This window comes from Bos grunniens, chromosome 28 (genome assembly GCF_055505025.1).
Source record: "Bos grunniens cultivar Pamir isolate PY7600 chromosome 28, Bosgru_T2T1.0, whole genome shotgun sequence".
Taxonomy (NCBI): Eukaryota; Metazoa; Chordata; class Mammalia; order Artiodactyla; family Bovidae; genus Bos; species Bos grunniens.
Genome location: NC_141192.1, coordinates 7,802,165 through 7,815,257, shown reverse-complemented (window position 1 = coordinate 7,815,257; position 13,093 = coordinate 7,802,165). Strand labels below are relative to the sequence as shown.

The 13,093-nt window shown below is 39.3% G+C and overlaps 1 long non-coding RNA gene across 17 annotated transcripts in view; it reads right to left on the bottom strand.

The window, feature by feature from the left end:
* LOC147342807 (uncharacterized) overlaps positions 1–13,093 on the bottom strand; it is a 545,729-nt gene that overhangs the window by 248,470 nt on the left and 284,166 nt on the right. For 3 of the 17 annotated variants that reach the window (XR_015157190.1, XR_015157191.1, XR_015157180.1), the window contains exon 1: positions 5,444–5,598. The exons of 6 other annotated variants lie outside the window; for them this stretch is intronic. This is a non-coding gene — a long non-coding RNA (uncharacterized LOC147342807). Of the gene's footprint in view, positions 1–3,864; positions 3,886–5,443; positions 6,018–13,093 lie in introns of those variants that run through there. 8 more of the 17 variants (XR_015157188.1, XR_015157189.1, XR_015157193.1 and 5 more) reach the window with 6 other exon arrangements.

Sequence of the window (13,093 nt, the reverse complement as noted above, 5' to 3'; positions counted from 1 at the left end):
CAAGTCTTCTTAGGTGGCTAATCCATAAATCATATAAACAATTTATTATTAAACAAGAAAAGTAAAATAAAATGGACTAGGAATTTGATGCAAATCTTTTTTGTAAAACAAAACTAAACGATTTTATGAAATCCAAAGAGAGGGATCAATAAAAATAATTGCAGAACATTAAGTTGAAAATAGATATTGAGTGAAAAAATTAAAATACCCAAGAGCAAATTCTATGGGAAAACCAAAAAGAAAAAAGAAAATCACTTGCAAGACTAATTAGGAAAGAAGATATGATCATAGAAGTCTTTAACATTAAAAAAATATTGAGTTAATAAAAGAGTACATTCTACCATGGAGAATACACAAGTATCTCAAAATGTGGAAGAAAATTCAGATCCTTAGAACTGCCTTACGGTTGAGATACTCTTCCGGAAAGTTTATTTAAATCTTAGAGTTCAATATTTAGAAAATTAAATGTTTATCATTTATATGATTTTATCTTATACACACTTTTATACATCCAAAATATATGTTTATATATGTGTTGTTTTAAATAGGAATTAAACTATATGCTTAATAACTTGTCTATATTATAAACATGAAAAGATGGTGAGCTATAAAAGCAGGTATATACAATGTACTTCCTATTTAAAACAATATATATGTGAATATTAAGATGTCTGTTAATATATGTAATATAATAACAAGACAATAGTAATGGGTACTTATGCAAAATTATAAATATACATAAATTTTCATAAAGTATAGACTTCTGAAGATAACTGTTTCAATACCCTTAGCTTTGGTCTCATGGTGTGATTTTTCTCAGTGGCAATAGCAACAAGTGAATTGGATGGAGAATGAGGTTGGTTTTAACATGCTCACAATTTGCTTCAGGAAGAAATCATTCTCCCTTGAAATGTACAATTAGATTTTTCTCAATTCTTCTTAATATATACATATGACTTCAAAGCCGCTCCTCACTTCACCTTAACCAGGTAAAACTTTTACTACATAGAAATTCTACCTCTGCATTTTGGTTCATTTTTGTTGATTATTTCAGTGTTTTACAGACATGCAGAGAAGGCAATGACAACCCACTCCAGTACTCTTGCCTGGAAAATTCCATGGACAGAGGAGCCTGGTAGGCTGCAGTCCATGGGGTCACACAGTTGGACATGACTGAAGCGACTTAGCAGCAGCAGTTACAGACGTGACCAACACACTGCCCTTCATTAAGAACTCAGGTAAAAACATGTGCTTAACTAGGTTATGAGCAAATGAAATATTGATAACTTTTCTCTGATAGAGATGCCCATTTTTTTCTTTTCCCTCCACTTTAGTCATTTGCAAAGAGTATTTTCGTCTCCTCTCCCACATTCTGCAACCACAGTCAAAGCTGCAAGTACAGTCACATAATCTAACCACCTTGGATAAAGTTGATCAGTCCAGGCCTGAGCATCTGATCCATGCTAAACCAGTCAGATCTCACTGACAATTTAGATCTAAGACCTGCTTATATAGAGAGGCTGGTTTCTCTCCTAGGCAGTTGAAACCTGAAATTAGAAACTGTTGAAATTGAGAGACTAATTGTACTCAAATTGCAAAGAGAAACACATAGAATTAGGAACTTTAAAAAGTCAATAGGTCATGAAACACTGGAAAAAAGAAAAACAGGAGATGCTATTATTTCATTTTGTGTACAAGCATTCCTCATTATATTGTGCTTTACAGATACTACATTTAGAAATAGATGTTCTCTGGCAACCCTGCATTAAGGAAGTCTATTTGCACCATTTTTCCGAAAGCACTTCCTCTCGTCAAATCTGTGTGTCACATTTTGGTAATTCTCACAATATTCAATACTCAGCAAAAGCATTACAATACACTTAAGGATCAAGTTATTGGTAGCTTCTTTATTTTTAATAATGAATTATTTTTAATTAAGTTATGTACATTGTTTATATTAGACATAATGCTATTACACTAATTAAGCTACAGTATATTGGAAGCACAATTTTTATATGTACTGGGAAATTAAAAAATTCTTAGGACTCACCTTATGGCAATATTCCCTTTACTATGGTGATCTGGAACCAAACATGCAATATCTCCAAGGTATGCCTATTAACGGTCACTATTTCTGTTTCAATTCCTCCTAGGTCCTAGCTGCATTACCTATTTTTTGGTTTACAAAGGAATCACTTCATCAAAATAAGTTTCCACTGAGAGCTGCAGGATGAAATAAACTTCCTGTTGTCTCTTTCAGTGACCAGCCATTGCCCTTCCATATTTATCTTTCTGTTTTATTGACTATGCCAAAGCCTTTGACTGTGTGGATCACAATAAACTGTGGGAACTTCTGAAAGAGATGGGAATACCAGACCAGCTGACCTGCCTCTTGAGAAACCTATATGCAGGTCAGGAAGCAACAGTTAGAACTGGGCATGGAACAACAGACTGGTTCCAAATAGGAAAAGGAGTACATCAAGGCTGTATATTGTCACCCTGCTTATTTAACTTCTATGCAGAGTACATCATGAGAAACGCTGGGCTGGAAGAAGCACAAGCTGGAATCAAGATTGCCCGAAGAAATATCAATAACCTCAGATATGCAGATGACACCACCTGTATGGCAGAAAGTGAAGAGGAACTCAAAAGCCTCTTGATGAAAGTGAAAGAGGAGAGTGAAAAAGTTGGCTTAAAGCTCAACATTCAGAAAAGTAAGATCATGGCATCTTGTCCCATCACTTCATGGCAGATAGATGGGGAAACAGTGGAAACAGTGGCTGACTATTTTGGGGGGCTCCAAAATCTCTACAGATGTTGACTGCAGCCATGAAATTAAAAGACGCTTACTCCTTGGAAGGAAAGTTATGACCAACCTAGATAGCATATTCAAAAGCAGAGATATTACTTTGCCAACAAAGGTCCATCTAGTCAAGGCTATGGTTTTTCCAGTGGTCATGTATGCATGTGAAAGTTGGACTATGAAGAAAGCTGAGCATCGAAGAATAGATGCTTTTGAACTGTGGTGCTGGAGAAGACTCTTGAGAGTCCCTTGGACTGCAAGGAGATCCAACCAGTCTATCCTACAGGAGACCAGTCCTGGGTGTTCACTGGAAGGACTGATGCTGAAGCTGAAACTCCAATACTTTGGCCACCTCATGTGAACAGCTGACTCATTGAAACAGACCCTAGTGCTGGGAGGGATTGGGGGCAGGAGGAGAAGGGGACGACAGAGGATGAGATGGTTGGATGGCATCACCGACTCGATGGACATGAGTTTGGTTGAACTCCGGGAGTTGGTGATGGACAGGGAGGCCTGGCATGCTGTGGTTCATGGGGTTGCAAAAACTCAGACATGACTGAGTGACTGAATTGAAGGAGAAGATATCTTTTCTTATTGAACATTTGCTCTGTACCCTTTGTTCTAATCCCATTTCTGGGGTTAGAAATTTTAAATACATTAACTTTTCTAATGACCACAATAACCCTGTCAGGTACTGTTGGCATTTCACTTGCTATGAAAACTGGGACTCAGAGCTAGGACCAATTTGCCTAAGTCACATTTCTACCCAAGGATGGGACCAGAAATTTAGCTTAGGTGTGCTGACTCCAAAGTCAATGTACTCTTAACAAATTCCACTTTATTTCCTAGTCTAGTGACAATAATTACAGAAAGTTCAGTACCCACATCCATATAACCCTATCCCTAGCAGTACTAATCTGTGAATATGTTTGAGAGCCAAGAAATTTATTAATAGAAAATTTTGGAACTTGCTATGATCGCCTGGACTTCCTGGAACATAGCCTTACCCAAAAGGCCTACAGACTCCTTAGAATCTAAACAGAGCCTAAGACAATACTCACAAGTGAAAGTGAAAGTCGCTCAGTCATGTCCAACTCTTTGCCACCCCATAGACTATACAGTCCTTGGAATTCTCCAGGCCAGAATACTGGTGGGGGTAGGCTTTCCCATCTCCAGGGCATCTTCCCAACCTAGGGATCGAACCCAGGTCTCCCCCATGGCAGGTGTATTCTTTACCAGCTGAACTACAAGGGAAGCCCAAGAATAGTAGAGTCAGGGCAGCCTATCCCTTCTCCAACAGAGCTTCCTGACCCAGGAATGAAACCAGGGTCTCCTGCATTGCACGTGGTTCCTTTACAAACTGAGCTATCAGAGAAGCCTAATAGTCACAAGCTCATACCCAGATGGATCTTAGGTGACACATGGAATCATTCTTAGATACAAAAAAGTATATAACAATTTTAGGGGCCTGATACCACGTAAGATTACAGTTGACCCTTGAACAATGGGGGTTTGAAATACAAATACTCTGGTCCACTTTTTGTGGATTAAAAAAAAAAAATCTCTCTTTATCTTCATTTTGCCTGTGTGCTCAGTCATTCAGGCATGTCAGACTCTTTCAACCCCATGGCCCACCAGGCTCTTCTGTCCTTGGAATTTTCCAAGCAAGAATACTGGAGTGGGTTGCCATTTCTAACTCCTGGTGAACCCAAGTCTCCAGCATTGGCAGGCAGATTCTTTACCACTGAGCCACCTGGGAAGCCCATCTTAAAGTATTTAAATGTGAGGGGGAAAATTTGTGTTAGATTGGAGATAAAAATATGTTAAATCAAGAGAACAAGGGTTTGAGTCCTAATTCTGTACAAATGGCTTCAGTTTCCTGTACTTGGGTGAATCATTTATCCATCCTTTAGTTTTAGGTAAAGACAGTATACAGGAATTTTTATTTTTCTCTGAGTGGGGGATAGACGTGAAGGAGAGACTGCAGCTCCTGACCCCCACATTGTTCAAGGGCCAGCTGTAGCTTTCTCCTCCCTGAAACATCACCTTCCTCTCATTCTTGTTGCCAGTACTGGACACTTGAAGTTGTTTTCAAATGGAGTTAGAAGAATACGACTTTGGATATCAGCTTTGAGGAACCTTGGGTGAGAACTCCTAGACCCAAACAGTTCAGACCTGAGGGTATCAGGTGGAGGTGAGATAAAGCGAGACAGGAAAACAGGAGCACCTGGCAACCTAATCTGCACACAAGGCTGATTCCTAGGCCACACTCTTGAGGCCCTTGAGTGGCCCAGAATGACTGTGCTGGTTACCCTGGGCTTGGTTCAGGCAAGTGCCCATCACTGAAAAGATACCCATGAGTGCTAAAGTGAGACTTTGCCTCGTACTGTCAGGAGCTCAGCCAGACAGAGCGCCGCTAGATGATGAAGTAGCCTACTGAGGCAGCAACGAGCCGAAATGCACGTAATGGTGAAGATTTTCACCACTTAATGACATAGCGCAGTTGTCCCTCAGAGCACTGGTTCCAGGGGCCCGCACGGATACGAAAATCTGCAGATGTCTAAATCCCTTATGGAAAATAGCATCGTACAATTAAACAGTCAGGCTTCGGTATCCTTGGTTTCACAACGGTTAACTCACCAATCAACGGAGGAGCCTTCGTTATTGAATCCGAGTATGCGAAACCACGAAAGTGAAACCCGCGGGTTCAGAGAACGACTGGGTAAACCACTGGCTAAACTGAGAAAGCACTGACTTCTCCCTTTTATTCTCCTCCTCGCAAGGGCTCATGGGTCCAGAGTCCAGGTGGAGGTTGTCTAACTGATGAGAGAGCTGAGATCCAAACTACAGTTTTCTAGATAGAGGCCAGGGGAGATGGAGAAGGGGTCAGATTAGGAGTGGAAAGTACTGGGTACTGAGTCAGAGGGAGGGAAAAGCTTTCAAGGTTCTCCTGGCTTCCCTGGCCCCTATAAGGAGATCTCCGCAAAGGCGCCTAAAGGGAATCTCTGTGTGAAGCATCAAACAAAGAGACCCAGGAATGAAGAGGACTTGGCTATAAATGCAAAGATGCAAAGAGCATGACTGGTTGGAAGGGTTTGAGTCCTTGATGACACCTCCTGTCAAAGACTTCAGTGCATTCTTGCACCTTGCCTGGCCCAGGAGGGCAGTTTGCCAGATGAAGCCTTTCTATGCCTATGGTTAAGCATGGAAAAAAAAAAAGAATCATACATAGGTTTTTAACAGGAACTAGACTCTTCAAACACAGTGCTTATGTCAGTCCAGGGTAAATAATCAGGGCTGGCACAAAAATGAAACTAATCTACCATCCTGTCCCAAGGAAAATTCAACCATGAGAGAAGCTGAAGTTTTGACAGTCTCATATTTTATCTTCATTGTATGCCCACACTAGTATGTGCCTGGTCAAACTCTTCCTTCCTCATAGACATTTCTGTCATGGTTTTAAACATATGGTACAAGTAGGCTTCTTTTAAATTCATAGTGATTGGATTTTCACAAGGTTCACTTGAACTGCATCTGACTTTGATGGAAGGCTGTAGTTTCTAAAGTCCACTTGTAGAAACTAGTTGCACAGTGATATAAAATTATCACTAATATAATAAGTATAATACATGTTTATAAGTATAAGTATATATATTACATGTTTAATAAGTATATTACATAGTACCTGTTTCTTTTATATTTCTTTGTATTAGACTTTAAGTTCTCTAAGAAACAGAATATCTTGATTTTGTTTTAACCATTACAATATATAGGTGTTTGATTCATGTTTGCTGAATGAATAAATGAACAAAGTTGGTATTATATGAAATAGATTTTAGTTGCTCTCAGTAAAAAGCTAAAATACACTTTAATCAGATATCACAGGAGAAATGAGAAATACTTGCTGCACATACATGTTGTAGAGTGATGTTTGAATGCAGGAGAAACAAATTCAAGCATTTTCGTATTGGAAGGCATATATTAAGACACATGATCGCAAAAGCTTCAATCAGCTATGGTGACACAGCAACCTTTGATAGAGGGCTAGCCTGGGACCCCTTACTAGCCATCCTACTAATTACTACAACTCTACTAACCTGTAGCCACTTGGGAGGAAGGCACAGCTTTTCTTACTTTCAAGGGATACCCTAGTTTTTCCAAAGACTTCCCAGGTGGGTCAGTGGTTAAGAATCTTCCTGCAAAGCAGGAGACACTGGTTCAATCCCTGGGTCGGGAAGATCCCCCAAGGAAGGAAATGGCAACCTACTCCAATATTCTTGCCTGGGAAATCCCACGGACAGAGGAGCCTGCTGGGCTAAAGTCCATGAGGCTGCAAAACTGTTAGCGACCAGTTTTTCAAATCATGAGTAAACACTCCTAAGAACACATAGTCAACAATATTTGAAGGAGAAATTGTGCAAGTTTATTCTTGGACTGGCCTGAATCTTTGAGGCTCATCCAATTTGACTCATAAATTCCTATTTAGCTTTTACATTTCAGTCCAAGGATGCTGTATGGGGTCACTGTGTTGACGTGAACAGGCTTCACACTGAATGCCTCTGAAACGTAACCATTGACAATTCAGTCCTATACTATTTTCTTATAAAAGCTGTGTATCCTTATTTCCTTTATAGTGCCAGGCTAGAAAGCTTGGAGGCTAGTTTTAGAGTCCTGGTTACTTCAAAGCAGTTTCCCATTGGAAACCTAGGTTTCCAATTCTCTAGGATATCATTCCTCAATCATTGATATACTCATTTCTGCAGTATGAAGACTTTTCAAGGGCAGTCTGATTTCTGGGTCTTAGTAATATAGTTACTAACATTACTAGATAATATCAAACAGAATTCAATATTTTAAGTATAGTAGACTTTAATAAACACGTGTACACCCATGGCAGATGCATGTTAATGTAAGGCAAAACCAAAACAATATTGTAAAGTAAAAAAAAAAGAAAAGAAAAGAAATTTCTAAACACACACACAAAACATTACAAAAAGTGTTTACAATATTTTCTAAACATTTGTTCATTATATAGATATACAATTGATTTTGATAGAACATTCAATCTACAAATCATGAATTCATGATTAATTTTAATAAGTTCATATATAGATTCTTTTGGATTTTCTGTATATACTCAATTATTTAGTCCATAAATAATGAGTTTTTTTTTATTTTATTTTTTAACTTTACAATATTGTATTGGTTGTGCCATATATCAAAATGAATCCACCACAGGTATACATGTGTTCCCCATTCTGAACCCTCCTCCCTCCTCCCTCCCCATACCATCCCTCTGGGTTGTCCCAGTGCACCAGCCCCAAGCATCCAGTGCTAAGTCACTTCAGTCGTGTCCGACTCTGCGCGACCCGAGATGGCAGCACACCAGGCTCCCCCGTCCCTGGGATTCTCCAGGCAAGAACACTGGAGTGGGTTGCCATTTCCTCCTCCAATGCATGAAAGTGAAAAGAGAAAGTGAAGTCGCTCAGTCGTGTCCGACTCCCAGCGACCCCATGGACTGCAGCCCACCAGGCTCCTCCATCCGTGGGATTTTCCAGGCAAGTGTACTGGAGTGGGGTGCCATTGCCTTCTCCGCAAGCATCCAGTATCATGCATCAAACCTGGACTGGTGACTTATTTCATATATGATATTATACAAGTTTCAATGCCATTCTCCCAAATCATCCCACCCTCGCCCTCTCCCACAGAGTCCAAAAGACTGTTCTATACATCAGTGTCTCTTTTGCTGTCTCATATACAGGGTTGTTGTTACCATCTTTCTAAATTCCATATATATGTGTTAGTATACTGTATTGGTGTTTTTCTTTCTGGCTTACTTTACTCTGTATAATAGGCTCCAGTTTCATCCACCTCATTAGAACTGATTCAAATGTATTATTTTGAATCAGTTCTAAAAAGAATACATTTGAATAATGAGTTTTATTTCTTCAATTCCAGTTCTTAAAAGTGTTTATTTCTTTTTCTTGTTTTATTGTACCATCTGTGTTTTCCAAGAGCATGTTGATTAAAAGTGGGAGATGTATAAAATGTGTATTCTGCCTCATTTCTGAATTCAGAGAAAGTTTTTAACACTTAACAACCACAAATAGTATTTACTGTAAATGCTTTTTAAAATCAAATTCAGTTCAGTTCAGTTCAGTTCAGTCACTCAGTCATGTCTGAGTCTTTGAGACCCTATGGACTGCAGCACACCAGGCTTCCCTGTTCATCACCAACACCTGGAGCTTACTCAAACTCATGTCCATTGAGTTGGTGATGCCATCCAACCATCTCATCCTCTGTCTTACCCTTCTCCTCCTGCCTTCAATAATTCCCAGCATCAGGGTCTTTTCCAATGAGTCAATTATTGGCATCAGGTAGCCAAAGTATTGGAGTTTCAGCTTCAGCATCAGTCTTTGCAATGAATATTCAGGACTGATTTCCTTTAGGATGGACTGGTTGTATCTCCTTGCAGTCCAAGGGACTCTCAAAAGTCTTCTCCAACACCACAATTCAAAGTGTCAATACTTTGCTCAGCTTTCTTTATACTTCAACTCTCACATCCATACATGACTACTGGAAAAACCATAGCTTTGACTAGACAGACCTTTGTTGGCAAAGTAATGTTTCAACCTACACAGTAACATGCTGTCTAGGTTTGTCATAGCTTTTCTTCCAAGGAGCAAGTGTCTTTTAATTTCATGGCTTCAGTCACCATCTGCAGTGATTTTGGAGCACCCCAAAATAAAGTCTCTCACTGTTTCCATTGTTTCTCCATCTATTCACCATGAAATGATGGGACCAGATGCAATGATCTTAGTTTTCTGAATGTTGAGTTTCACTTTCATCAAGAGGCTTTTTAGTTTTTTTTCACTTTCTGACATAAGCGTGGTGTTATCTCCTTATCTGAAATTATTGATATTTTTCCCGGCAATCTTGATTCCAGCTTGCATTTCATCCAGCCTGGCATTTCGCAAGATGTACTCTGCATGTAACTTAAATAAGCAGGGTGACAATATACAGCCTTGACATACTCCTTTTCCAATTTGGAACCAGTCTGTTGTTTCATGTCCAGCTCTAACTGTTGCTTCTTGACCTGCATACAGATTTCTCAGGTGGCAGGTCAGGTAGTCTGGTATTCCCATCTCTTGAAGAATTTTCCATAGTTTGTTGTGATCCACACAGTCAAAGGCTTTGGCATAGTTAATAAAGCAGAAGTAGATGTTTTTTTTTCAAACTTTCTTGCTTTTCCTATGATCCAGTGGATGTTGGCAATTTGATCTCTGGTTCCTCTGCCTTTTCTAAAACCAGCTTGAACATCTGGAAGTTCACAGTTCACATACTTTTGAAGTCTGGCGTGGAGAATTTTGAGCATTACTTTACTAGTGTGTGAGATGAGTGCAATTTTGCAATAGTTTGAGCATTCTTTGGCATTGCCTTTCTTTGGGAGTGGAATGAAAACAGATCTTTTCAAGTCCTGTGGCCACTGCTGAGTTTTCCAAATTTGCTGGTATATTGAGTGCAGCACTTTCACAGTATCATGTTTTAGGATTTGAAATAGCTCAGCTGGAATTCCATCACCTCCACTAATTTTATTCATAGTGATGCTTCCTAAGGCCCACTTGACTCTGCATTCCAGGATGTCTGGCTCTAGGTAAAATTTCTAGGATGCATTTTATTCTGTTTCTAATTCTCAATAAATGTATTTAATTCTAGGATTAAACCCCTTTCCTCTGTTATTTGGAGGGACTCCTTCATTATATACAGACTGATCTTAGCCCAAACTATTCCTTATTTAGTTTCCAGAAGCTCAATCTTTAAACCATAGCACCCAGTCTGGCTAAAAGCTCATCCCTTTCCTGAATTGGATCATCTGCCTTACCTGCCCATACATTTCGTATTTTCTTAGACATTCAGTCATGTCTGACTCTTTGTGACCCCATGGATTATAGTCCGCCAGGCTCCCTTGTCCTTTGGATTCTCCAGGCAAGGATACTGGAGTGGGTTGCCGTTCCCTTCTCCAGGGCATTTTCCTTGCCCAAGGCCTGAACCCAGGTCTCTGCATTGCAGGTGGATGCTTTACTGTCTGAGCCACCAGGGAAGCCTGGCCATACATCTAGGTTTGCCAAAATATCTTTCTTTCACTACAGAGGAAAAGCTTATTTTTCTTAGAAATTGAACTCCTTCAAAGTTGCAAGTAACAAGCAGCAAAAGAAGACACTTTATTTTGGATAAAGTATAAAATCAAATATTGACATAGGTCATTTAAAAATAATAGATAGTTTTGGCTGATGCCCAGATGAGATGGCAGAGTAGAGGGAACTGAGCTCACCTCCTCTCAGGAAACACTCAAATCACAACTAACTGAACCCCTATTGACAAAAAAGGTCTGGAACCTAACAAAAAATATACTCTACTTCCAAAGACAATGAAGGAGCACAGTGAGATGAGATTTGCAAAGTACTCACATCCCATACCCATCGGGTAGGAAACTCACAAACTGAAAGATAATTACTTCACAGCAGTCCTCCCACAGGAGTGAGAGTTCTGAGGCTCACATCAGGCTCCCAAGTTTGGGGGTCTAGCATCGAGAAGAGGTGCCCCCAGATATTTGACTTAAAAGGCCAGTGAGGCTTGATCACAGGAACTCTTCAAGACTAGAGGAAACAGAAGCGATACTTTTGGAGGGATCTACTGAATAGCACTGAGAGTTCTACTCAATACTCTGTAATAACCTGCATGGGAAAATAATCTGAATAAAGATTATATAAACATATATATATATATACACATATATATTTAATTTTAAAAAGATGAATGAGATGGAAAAGTAAACATCAGATGCCTGACTAAAAATAATAATAATAGATCATTTTTAATCAAATCTAGGATCTCTGAACCTCTACAACAAGAATTTTATTAAGGTCATTATGCAGGCCAATCTGTTTCAAAATATGAAACTAATGTAGCCCATCAGGCTCCTCTGTCCATGGAATTCTCCAGGCAAGAATACTGGAGTGGGTTGTCATTCCCTTCTCTAGGGGCTCTTTCCAACCTAGGGATAGAACCTGGTCTCCTGCATTGCAGGTGTATTCTATACCGTCTGCAGCACCAGGGAAGCCCCTAATATGATGAAACCATCCATAAAAACAGTAATGAGAAATCAATAGAAAACTTCACAAATTTAGGAACCCTATAAAATGTCCACCTACTATAAATGTCAAACACTGTTCTAGAGGAAAAAGATTTAATCAATTAAGTTCTTATCAGTAGTGGAAAAAGAAAAGTTTTCAATTATAATTTGGTAGACTTAGGATTTATAATTAGGTAAACAAAGTTGTGAAGAATATCTGTGCTCAATTCAGTATACAAAGAAACAGAGAAATGCAGAGATTTATCTAGGCTAGCATGCAAATTGTAGCACGTAAATTTTCTTGATTCACCAGTTCTTTTTTACTTTCCACTCAGGAAAAACTACCAGAGGTAGAAGCTAAGAAAACAAAAAAAAGTTTCCCTTTTGTAATTCACAGAAGAAAATATACATATTAGCCTGGACACATATTGACTTTTATATGATGGGAGTGCATAGTCCTATTCTTAGCCTCAAATCTTAATGCATTTACCTGGCCCATAAGAGCCCCAGATAAATTTTATTTTTATTATTATTAGCTATCAAAAATGGTATCTTTCCAAGCTTTAGCTATTTCTTCGAACATTGTTTGATAATCTTGACAATAAACACAGAGTTGGTCTAAAGATGCTGCATTCAGCCTTGTAGCACAGTAAACAATCTTTAGTCCTTGTCCCTGGCTCCTGAAACAGAGCTCCTAAAACGCGTGGAACCTCCTGAAGGACAGAAATAGCTTTTGTCATTCATGATGAGCTCTCTTCAATCATGTCTGAGTTTATACTAATGAAGTCACTATTGGTGGGCTCTACATAGCACTAGATGGGGGCTGATTCTCAGAGGCGAAAACCATGTCATTAGAGGACGGAATTTCAACCCCACCTCTGACCTCACTGGAGGTTGAGTTCAATTGCCAGTGTCAGTGATTTAATCAAGTGTATCTATGTAATGAAAACTCCAGAAAAACACCCACAGGATGGGGTTCAGAGAGCTTCTGGGCTGGTAAACATATCCACGTGCTGTGAGACTGGTCCACCCAGAGGAAACATGGAAGTTTCATGCCCCAAAATCTTCCCCCATACCTTACTGTATGCATCTCTTCTATCTGGCTGTTGTATCCTTTGTAATAAGTTGTATTGTATCCTTTATATTAAACTGAATTA